Consider the following 10,448-nt stretch of genomic DNA (forward strand, 5'->3'; position numbering starts at 1 on the left):
AATGCAAGTATTTCTGTTTTCTATTCAAACACGCTTGTTCCTATCTAAGATGTTCATTCGCGCTTAACTGTGATGAAGGTGATGATCCGTGACACTCATCACCATTCTCAACCCATGAACGTGTGCCTGACAACCATCTCTGTTCTATATCAGATTGAATGAGTATCTCTTAGATCTCTTAATTAGAATCTTCGTGGTATAAGCTAGAATTGATGGCGGCATTCATGAGAATCCGGAAAGTCTAAACCTTGTCTGTGGTATTCCGAGTAGGATTCAAGGATTGAATGACTGTGATGAGCTTCAAACTCCTGAAGGCTGGGCGTTAGTGACAAACGCAAAGGAATCAAGGGATTCTATTCCAACCGGATCGAGAACCAACCGGTGATTAGCCGTGCTGTGACAGAGCGCGTGAGCGTAGTTTTCACTGGAAGGATGGAAGGTAGCCATTGACAACGGTGATCCACCAACACACAGCTTGCCATAGGAGGACGTGCGTGCGTGAACAAGAAGACAGAGGAAAGCAGAGATTCAGAAGACAAAGCATCTCCAAAACTCCAACATATTCTCCATTACTGCATAACAAGTAACCTTTAATCCATGCTCTCTTGTTTATTTGCAATTCAACTGATAAACATAATTGACTTCCTGACTAAGATTTACAAGATAACCATAGATTGCTTCAAACCAACAATCTCCGTGGGATTCGACCCTTACTCACGTGAGGTATTACTTGGACGACCCAGTGCACTTGCTGGTCAGTGGTACGAGTTGTGAAAAGTGTGATTCACAATTTGTGCACCAAGTTTTTGGCGCCGTTGCCGGGGATTGTTCGTGTTTGGACAACTAACAGTTTATTTTGTTGCTTAGATTAGGAAAAATTTCTCCTTTTTTGTTTAGAGTCTCTTATTAGTGTCGTGTTAAAATTTTAGAATCCTTATTTTCTTTTTAAAATCTTTTTCAAAAAAATAATTTTTCTACTAAATTCTGTGCCAAACTTTAAGTTTGGTGTTTTCTTGTTAATTTTTCTTAAAATTTTCGAATATTTATTTTAGTTTTCTAAAAAATTTTAAGTTTGGTGTTCATCCTTCATGTTCTTGTGTTCTTGTGAGTCTTCAAAGTGTTCTTGAGTTTTTCTTGTGTCTTGATCTTAAAATTTTTAAGTTTGGTGTTCCTTGGTGTTTTTCCTCCAAAATTTTCGAAAATAAGGAGCATTAGATCTAAAAATTTTAAATCTTGTGCTATCTTATTGTTTTTCTCTTTCCTCTTAAAAATAAAAAATATCTTTTCTCTCTATTTTAAAAAACAATTTTTCGAAATATATTTCTAAAAATTCAGATTTTTATTTCAAAATTTAAAATTTTTTTTTTAAAATCATCATATCCTTTTCAAAACTTCCTAACCACTTTCTCTCTCCTTAGTTTTTCGAAAATCTTCACTCAATTTTTATTTATTTTAATTTATTTCATTTTCGAAATAAATATATAAATAAATAAATAAAAATATTTTTTCTATTTTACATCATCTCCCTTTCTCCATCATGGACCTAAGCGGAAATGAACAGTTGATGAGCGGATAATTTATACGCTTTTTTGCATTGTTTTTAGTATGTTTTTAGTAGGATCTGGTTACTTTTAGGGATGTTTTCCTTAGTTTTTATGTTAAATTCACATTTCTGGACTTTACTATGAGTTTGTGTGTTTTTCTGTGATTTCAGGTATTTTCTGGCTGAAATTGAGGGACTTGAGCAGAAATCAGATTTAGAGGTTGAAAAAGGACTGCTGATGCTGTTGGATTCTGACCTCCCTGCACTCAAAGTGGATTTTCTGGAGCTACAGAACTCGAAATGGCGCTCTTCCAATTGCGTTGGAAAGTAGACTTCCAGGGCTTTCCATCAATGTATAATAGTCCATACTTTGGCCAAGAATTGACGACATAAACTGGCGTTCAACGCCAGCCTTCTGCCCAAATCTGGCGTCCAGCGCCAGAAAAGGATCCAAAACCAGAGTTGAACGCCCAAACTGGCACAGAACTTGGCGTTCAACTCCACAAATGGCCTCTGCACGTGCTACACTCAGGCTCAGCCCAAACACACACCAAGTGGGCCCCGGAAGTGGATTTATGCATCAATTACTTACTCATGTAAACCCTAGTGACTAGTTTATTATAAATAGGACCTCTTACTATTGTATTAGGCATCTTTGGATTACCTTATGATCCTTTGATCACGTTTTGGGGGCTGGCCATCTCAGCCATGCCTGGACCTTCACTTATGTATTTTCATACGGTAGAGTTTCTACACTCCATAGATTAAGGTGTGGAGCTCTGCTGTTCCTCAAGGCTTAATGCAAAGTACTACTGTTTTCTATTCAATTCTTCTTATTTCGCTTCTAAGATATCCATTCGCACCCAAGAACGTGATGAAGGTGATGATTATGTGTGACGCTCATCACCATCTCCCCTATGAACGCGTGCCTGACAAACACTTCTGTTCTACATGAATTAAGCTAGAATGAGTATCTCTTAGATCTCCTAACCAGAATCTTCGTGGCGTAAGCTAGAATGATGGCGGCATTCAAGAGAATCCGGAAGGTCTAAACCTTGTCTGTGGTATTCTGAGTAGGATTCAATGATTGAATGACTGTGACGAGCTTCAAACTCGCGAGTGCTGGGCGTTAGTGACAGACGCAAAAGGAGGGTGAATCCTATTCCAGCATGATCGAGAACCGACAGATGAATAGCCGTACCGTGACAGGGTGCGTGAGCATATGATTCACTGAGAGGAGGGGATGTAGCCACTGACAACGGTGATGCCCTTGCATACAGCCAGCCATGGAAAGGAGTAAGACTGATTGGATGAAGATAGCAGGAAAGCAGAGGTTCAGAGGAATGAAAAGCATCTCCATTCGCTTATCTGAAATCTCTGCCAATGAATCTACATAAGTAGTTCTATCCCCACTCTATGTTTTATTTACATAATATATTGTAACCCATATGAGTCAACTTAACTGAGATTTACAAGATGGCCATAGCTTGCTTCATACCAACAATCTCCATGGGATTCGACCCTTACTCACGTAAGGTATTACTTGGACGACCCAGTGCACTTGCTGGTTAGTTGTATCGAAGTTGTGACAATTATGAATTAAGATCAGAGCACCAAGCTTTGGAGCCATTACCAGGATTCTTTCGAGCCTGGAGATCACAATCTCGTGCACCAAGTTCTTGGCGCCGTTGCCGGGGATTGTTTGAGTTTGGACAACTGACGGTTCATCTTGTTGCTCAGATTAGGTAATTTTCTTTTTATTTTATTTTCAAAAATTTTTCAAAAAATATTTCTAAAATTTTCTCATCTATTTTCGAAAAAAATAAAAATGTTTTCAAAAAATAAATTATTCTATGGCTTCAAAATTTTTAAGAATGAATTCTAGTGTTTCATGAAATATGTTGAATCATATCTGGCTGTAAAGCCATACCCAAACTACTTTGGGATTGGTATTCAACTAATCACTCCAGCCCATGTAATTATATGTTGCATCCTGGCTGGCTGTAAAGCCATGTCTAAATTCATTTGGACTGAGGCTTGCAATTGGTTATCAAGAGCAAGCTAATTGGAGCTAATCCACCTGCTACTGTTCCTGATCTACCCGCTGTTGATCCACGATCACCTGCTGAAGCTTGGCTGGCCATAAGCCATGTCTAGTGTTTTGGACTGGAGCTTTCATTGAAAGCTTGGCTGGCTAGTGAGCCATGTCTAATTCCTGGACTGAAGCTTTAGACTAACATGGCAAGTTTCCTGGAATTCATATTAAAAATTTTGGAATCCTTATTTTTTCTTTTAAATTTTCGAAAAATATAAATAAAAATCCAAAAAAAATTAGAAAATCATAAAAATCAAAAATATTTTGTGTTACTTATTTGAGTCTTGAGTCATATCATAAGTTTGGTGTCACTTGCATATGCATCTTGCATTTTTTCGAAAATATCATGCATTCATAGTGTTCTTCATGATCTTCAAGTTGTTCTTGGTAAGTCTTCTTGTTTGATCTTGATGATTTTTTGTTTTGTTTCTTTTCATGTTTATCATATGCATTCTTGAATTCTTAGTGTCTAAGCATTAAAGAATTCTAAGTTTGGTGTCTTGCATGTTTTCTTTGCATTAAAAATTTTTCAAAAATATGTTCTTGATGTTCATCATGACATTCAAAGTGTTCTTGGTGTTCATCTTGACATTCATAGCATTCTTGCATGCATCACATGTTTTGATCTAAAAATTTCATGCATTGCATTTTTTTGTGTTTTTCTCTCTCATCATAAAAATTCAAAAATAAAAAAAAATTATCTTCCCATGTTTCTCTCATCAAATTCGAAAATTTGAATTGACTTTTTCAAAAATTTTTAAAAATCAAGTTGTTGCCAATGAATCAAATCAAATTTTCAATTTGAAAATCTTATCTTTTTCAAAATCTTTTTCAAAAATCAAATCTTTTTCAAAATTATTAGTTATTTTCGAAAATTTCAAAAATATTTTTCAAAAATCTTTTTCTTATTTTTATACCAAATTTTCGAAAATAACATAATCAATTAATGTTTTGATTCAAAAATTTGAAGTTTGTTACTTGCTTGTTAAGAAAGATTCAAACTTTGAGTTCTAGAATCATATCTTGTGATTTCTTATGAATCAAGTCATTAATTGAGATTTAAAAAAAAAAAATCAAATCTTTTTCAAAACTAACTCCAATCATATCTTTTCAAAAATATCTTCTTATCTTATCTTTTTCAAAAATATCTTTTCAAAATATCTTCTCTAACCTCCTAACTTCTTATCTTTTCAAAATTTGTTTCAACTAACTAACTAACTTTTTGTTTGTTTCTTATCTTTTTCAAAACCACCTAACTAACTCTCTCTCTCATTTTTTCGAAAATATCTCTCCCCTTTTTCAAAATTTCTTTTTAATTTATTAATTATTTTAAATTAAAAAAAAATTCGAAAAAAATACTAAACTTTTTCAAAAACTATTTTCAAAAATCACTAACTCCTTTTCAAAAATAAATTTCGAAAATTCCCTCCTTCTCTCCCATCTCATTCTATTTATTCATTCATATCCTAACATCTCATCTCACATTTCAATCCTCACAGTTGTGTTTCTTCCTTTACATCACATCCTTTATCTCCCCCTCTTCTTCTACTTACAAAGGGATCCCTATACTGTGGTATAAAGGATCTCTATTATTATTATCATTTTTCTGGCCATTCTTCCTTGTCATATGAGCAGGAGCAAGGATAAGAACATTCTTGTGGAAGCAGATCCAGAACCTGAAAGGACTCTGAAGAGAAAATTAAGAGAAGCTAAAATACAACAATCCAGAGATAACCTTTCAGAAATTTTCGAACAGGCAGAGGAGATGGCAGGCGAAAATAATAATAATGAAAGGAGGATGCTTGGTGACTTTACTGCACCTAATTCCAATTTACATGGAAGAAGCATCTCCATTCCTGCCATTGGAGCAAACAACTTTGAGCTTAAACCTCAATTAGTTTCTCTGATGCAGCAGAACTGCAAGTTTCATAGACTTCCATCTGAAGATCCTTTTCAGTTCTTAACTGAATTCTTGCAGATATGTGATACTGTTAAGACTAATGGAATAGATCCTGAAGTCTACAGGCTCATGCTTTTCCCTTTTGCTGTAAGAGACAGAGCTAGATTATGGTTGGATTCTCAACCCAAAGACAGCCTGAACTCTTGGGATAAGCTGGTCACGGCTTTCTTAGCCAAGTACTTTCCTCCTCAAAAGCTGAGCAAGCTTAGAGCTGATGTTCAAACCTTCAGACAGAAAGAAGGTGAATCTCTCTATGAAGCTTGGGAAAGATACAAACAGTTGACCAAAAAGTGTCCTTCTGATATGCTTTCAGAATGGACCATCCTGGATATATTCTACGATGGTTTATCTGAGCTATCAAAGATGTCACTGGACACTTCTGCAGGTGGATCCATTCACCTAAAGAAAACGCCTGCAGAAGCTCAAGAACTCATTGACATGGTTGCTAATAACCAGTTCATGTACACTTCTGAAAGAAATCCTGTGAATAATGGGACGCCTATGAAGAAGGGAGTTCTTGAGGTTGATACTCTGAATGCCATATTGGCTCAGAATAAAATATTGACTCAGCAAGTCAATATGATTTCTCAGAGTCTGTATGGAATGCAAGCTGCATCCAACAGTACTCAAGAGGCATCTTCTGAAGAAGAAGCTTATGATCCTGAGAACCCTGCAATAGCAGAGGTAAATTACTTAGGTGAACCTTATGGAAACACCTATAACTCAACATGGAGAAATCATCCAAATTTCTCATGGAAGGATCAAAAGCCCCAACAAGGCTTTAATAATGGTGGAAGAAACAGGTTTAGCAATAGCAAGCCTTTTCCATCATCCACTCAGCAACAGACAGAGAACTCTGAACAAAATGCTTCTAATTTAGCAAATCTAGTCTCTGATCTATCTAAGGCCACTGTAAGATTCATGAATGAAACAAGGTCTTCCATTAGAAATTTGGAAGCACAAGTGGGCCAGCTGAGTAAAAGGATCACTGAAATCCCTCCTAGTACTCTCCCAAGCAATACAGAAGAGAATCCAAAAGGAGAGTGCAAGGCCATTGACATAAGCGCCATGGCCGAACCTGAGAGGAGAGGAGAGGACGTGAATCCCAAGGAGGAGGACCTCCTGGGACGTCCAGTGATCAATAAGGAGCTTCCCTCTGAGGAACCAAAGGACTCTGAGGCTCATCTAGAGACCATAGAGATTCCATAGAACCTCCTTATGCCCTTCATGAGCTCTGATGAGTATTCCTCTTCTGAAGAGAATGAGGATGTCACTGAAGAGCAAACTGCCAAGTTTCTTGGTGCAATCATGAAGCTGAATGCCAAATTGTTTGGCATTGATGCTTGGGAAGTTGAACCTCCCTTGTTCATCAATGAACTAAGTGATCTGGATCAACTGACATTGCCTCAGAAGAGACAGGATCCTGGAAAGTTCATAATACCCTGTACCATAGGCACCATGATCTTTAAGGCTCTGTGTGACCTTGGTTCAGGAATAAACCTCATGCCCCTCTCTGTAATAGAGAAACTGGGAATCTATGGGGTGCAAGCTGCTAAAATCTCACTAGAGATGGCAGACAGCTCAAGAAAACAGGCTTATGGACAAGTAGAAGATGTATTAGTAAAGGTTGAGGGCCTTTACATACCTACTGATTTCATAGTCCTGGATACTGGAAAGGAAGAGGATGAATCCATCATCCTAGGAAGACCTTTCCTGGCCACAGCAAGAGCTGTGATTGATGTTGACAGAGGTGAAATAGTCCTTCAATGGAATGAGAACTCCCTTGTATTCAAAACTCAAGGATCTCCCTCTGCAACCATGGAGAGGAAGCTTGAAAAGCTTCTCTCAAAGCAGAGTCAACCAGAGCCCCCACAGTCAAACTCTAAGTTTGGTGTTGGGAGGCCACAACCAAACTCTAAGTTTGGTGTTGAACTCCCATATCCAAACTCTAAGTTTGGTGTTGCAGAGTCTCAACAAAGCTCTGCACATCTGTGAGGCCCCATGAGAGCTCACTGTCAAGCTATTGACATTAAAGAAGTGCTTGTTGGGAGGCAACCCAATGTTTATCTAATTCTTATTTTTCATGTTTTCTTAGGTTCATGATCATGTGGAGTCACAAAATAAACAAAAAAATCAAAAACGGAATCAAAAACAGCAGAAGAAAAATCACACCCTGGAGGAGCATCTGTCTGGCGTTCAAACGCCAGAACAGAGCATAGTTCTGGCGCTGAACGCCCAGAATGGGAGCATCCTGGCGCTGAACACCCAGAACAAGCATGGTTCTGGCGTTCAACGCCAGAAATGGTAGCAAATGGGCGTTGAACGCCCAAAATGGGCACCAACCTGGCGCTGAACGCCCAGAGTTGTGTGCAAGGGTATTTTGCATGCCTAAATTGGTGCAGGGATGTAAATGCCTTGACACCTCAGGATCTGTGGACACCACAGGATCATCTCAGGATCTGTGGACCCCACAGGATCCCCACTTTACCTCCTCATAATCCTAGTTTTTATTTCCACATCTTCTTCTTCATCTATTCCTTCTTCTTTTGCTCGAGGGCGAGCAACATTCTAAGTTTGGTGTGGTAAAACAAAAGCTTCCATCAAGGGTCTATAGCTCAGTGGTAGAACATTTGACTGCAAATCAAGAGATCCCTGAGATACCTCAGGGGATACATTTTCTTCCACACAATTATTGGAAGCAACTAAGGGTGGAACATCAAGAGCACTCCATCATCCTTCATGAAATCAGAGAAGATCTAAAAGCAATGAAGGAGGAGCAGCCAAGGCAAGGAAGAGACATAGAAGAGCTCAAGGACATCACTAAGGTGGACTCATTCCTTGTTCTTGCTTTCTCTGTTTTTCGTTTTCCATGTTATGTGCTTATCTATGTTTGTGCCTTCAGTACATGATCATTAGTAGTTAGTAACTTTGTCTTAAAGATATGAATGTCCTATGAATCCATCACCTCTCTTAAAAGAAAAATGTTTTAATTCAAAAGAACAAGAAGTACATGAGTTTCGAATTTATCCTTGAACTTAGTTTAATTATATTGATGTGGTGACAATGCTTCTTGTTTTCTGAATGTATGCTTGAACAGTGCATATGTCTTTTGAAGTTGTTGTTTAAGAATGTTAAATATGTTGGCTCTTGAAAGAATGATGACTAGGAGACATGTTATTTGATAATCTGAAAAATCATAAAAATGATTCTTGAAGCAAGAAAAAGCAGCAAAGAACAAAGCTTGCAGAAAAAAAAAAAAGGGCGAAAAAAATAGAAAAAAAATAGAAAGAAAAATAAAAAGCAAGCAGAAAAAGCCAATAACCCTTAAAACCAAAAGGCAAGGGCAAATAAAAAGGATCCCAAGGCTTTGAGCATCAGTGGATAGGAGGGCCTAAAGGAATAAAATCCTGGTCTAAGCGGCTAAACCAAGTTGTCCCTAACCATGTGCTTGTGGCGTGTAGGTGTCAAGTGAAAACTTGAGACTGAGCGGTTAAAGTCAAGGTCCAAAGCAAAAGAAGAGTGTGCTTAAGAACCCTGGACACCTCTAATTGGGGACTTTAGCAAAGCTGAGTCACAATCTGAAAAGGTTCACCCAATTATGTGTCTGTGGCATTTATGTATCCGGTGGTAATACTGGAAAACAAAGTGCTTAGGGCCACGGCCAAGACTCATAAGGAAGCTGTGTTCAAGAATCATCATACTGAACTAGGAGAATCAATAACACTATCTGAACTCTGAGTTCCTATAGATGCCAATCATTCTAAACTTCAATGGATAAAGTGAGATGCCAAAACTATTCAAGAGGCAAAAAGCTATAAGTCCCGCTCATATGATTGAAGCTCTGTTTCATTGATAGTTTGGAATTTATAGTATATTCTCTTCTTTTTATCCTATTTGATTTTCAGTTGCTTGGGGACAAGCAACAATTTAAGTTTGGTGTTGTGATGAGCGGATAATTTATACGCTTTTTTGCATTGTTTTTAGTATGTTTTTAGTAGGATCTGGTTACTTTTAGGGATGTTTTCCTTAGTTTTTATGTTAAATTCACATTTCTGGACTTTACTATGAGTTTGTGTGTTTTTCTGTGATTTCAGGTATTTTCTGGCTGAAATTGAGGGACTTGAGCAGAAATCAGATTTAGAGGTTGAAAAAGGACTGCTGATGCTGTTGGATTCTGACCTCCCTGCACTCAAAGTGGATTTTCTGGAGCTACAGAACTCGAAATGGCGCTCTTCCAATTGCGTTGGAAAGTAGACTTCCAGGGCTTTCCATCAATGTATAATAGTCCATACTTTGGCCAAGAATTGACGACATAAACTGGCGTTCAACGCCAGCCTTCTGCCCAAATCTGGCGTCCAGCGCCAGAAAAGGATCCAAAACCAGAGTTGAACGCCCAAACTGGCACAGAACTTGGCGTTCAACTCCACAAATGGCCTCTGCACGTGCTACACTCAGGCTCAGCCCAAACACACACCAAGTGGGCCCCGGAAGTGGATTTATGCATCAATTACTTACTCATGTAAACCCTAGTGACTAGTTTATTATAAATAGGACCTCTTACTATTGTATTAGGCATCTTTGGATTACCTTATGATCCTTTGATCACGTTTTGGGGGCTGGCCATCTCAGCCATGCCTGGACCTTCACTTATGTATTTTCATACGGTAGAGTTTCTACACTCCATAGATTAAGGTGTGGAGCTCTGCTGTTCCTCAAGGCTTAATGCAAAGTACTACTGTTTTCTATTCAATTCTTCTTATTTCGCTTCTAAGATATCCATTCGCACCCAAGAACGTGATGAAGGTGATGATTATGTGTGACGCTCATCACCATCTCCCCTATGAACGCGT

At 38.1% G+C, this 10,448-nt stretch overlaps 1 non-coding gene across 1 annotated transcript; it reads right to left on the bottom strand.

The window, feature by feature from the left end:
* Positions 1-5,799: 5,799 nt before the first annotated feature.
* LOC112760848 (small nucleolar RNA R71) lies at positions 5,800-5,907 on the bottom strand. The gene has a single exon (XR_003181267.1). It is a non-coding gene; the product is annotated as a small nucleolar RNA R71 (small nucleolar RNA).
* Positions 5,908-10,448: the final 4,541 nt, after the last annotated feature.

Source organism: Arachis hypogaea, chromosome 16 (genome assembly GCF_003086295.3).
Source record: "Arachis hypogaea cultivar Tifrunner chromosome 16, arahy.Tifrunner.gnm2.J5K5, whole genome shotgun sequence".
Lineage (NCBI taxonomy): Eukaryota > Viridiplantae > Streptophyta > Magnoliopsida > Fabales > Fabaceae > Arachis > Arachis hypogaea.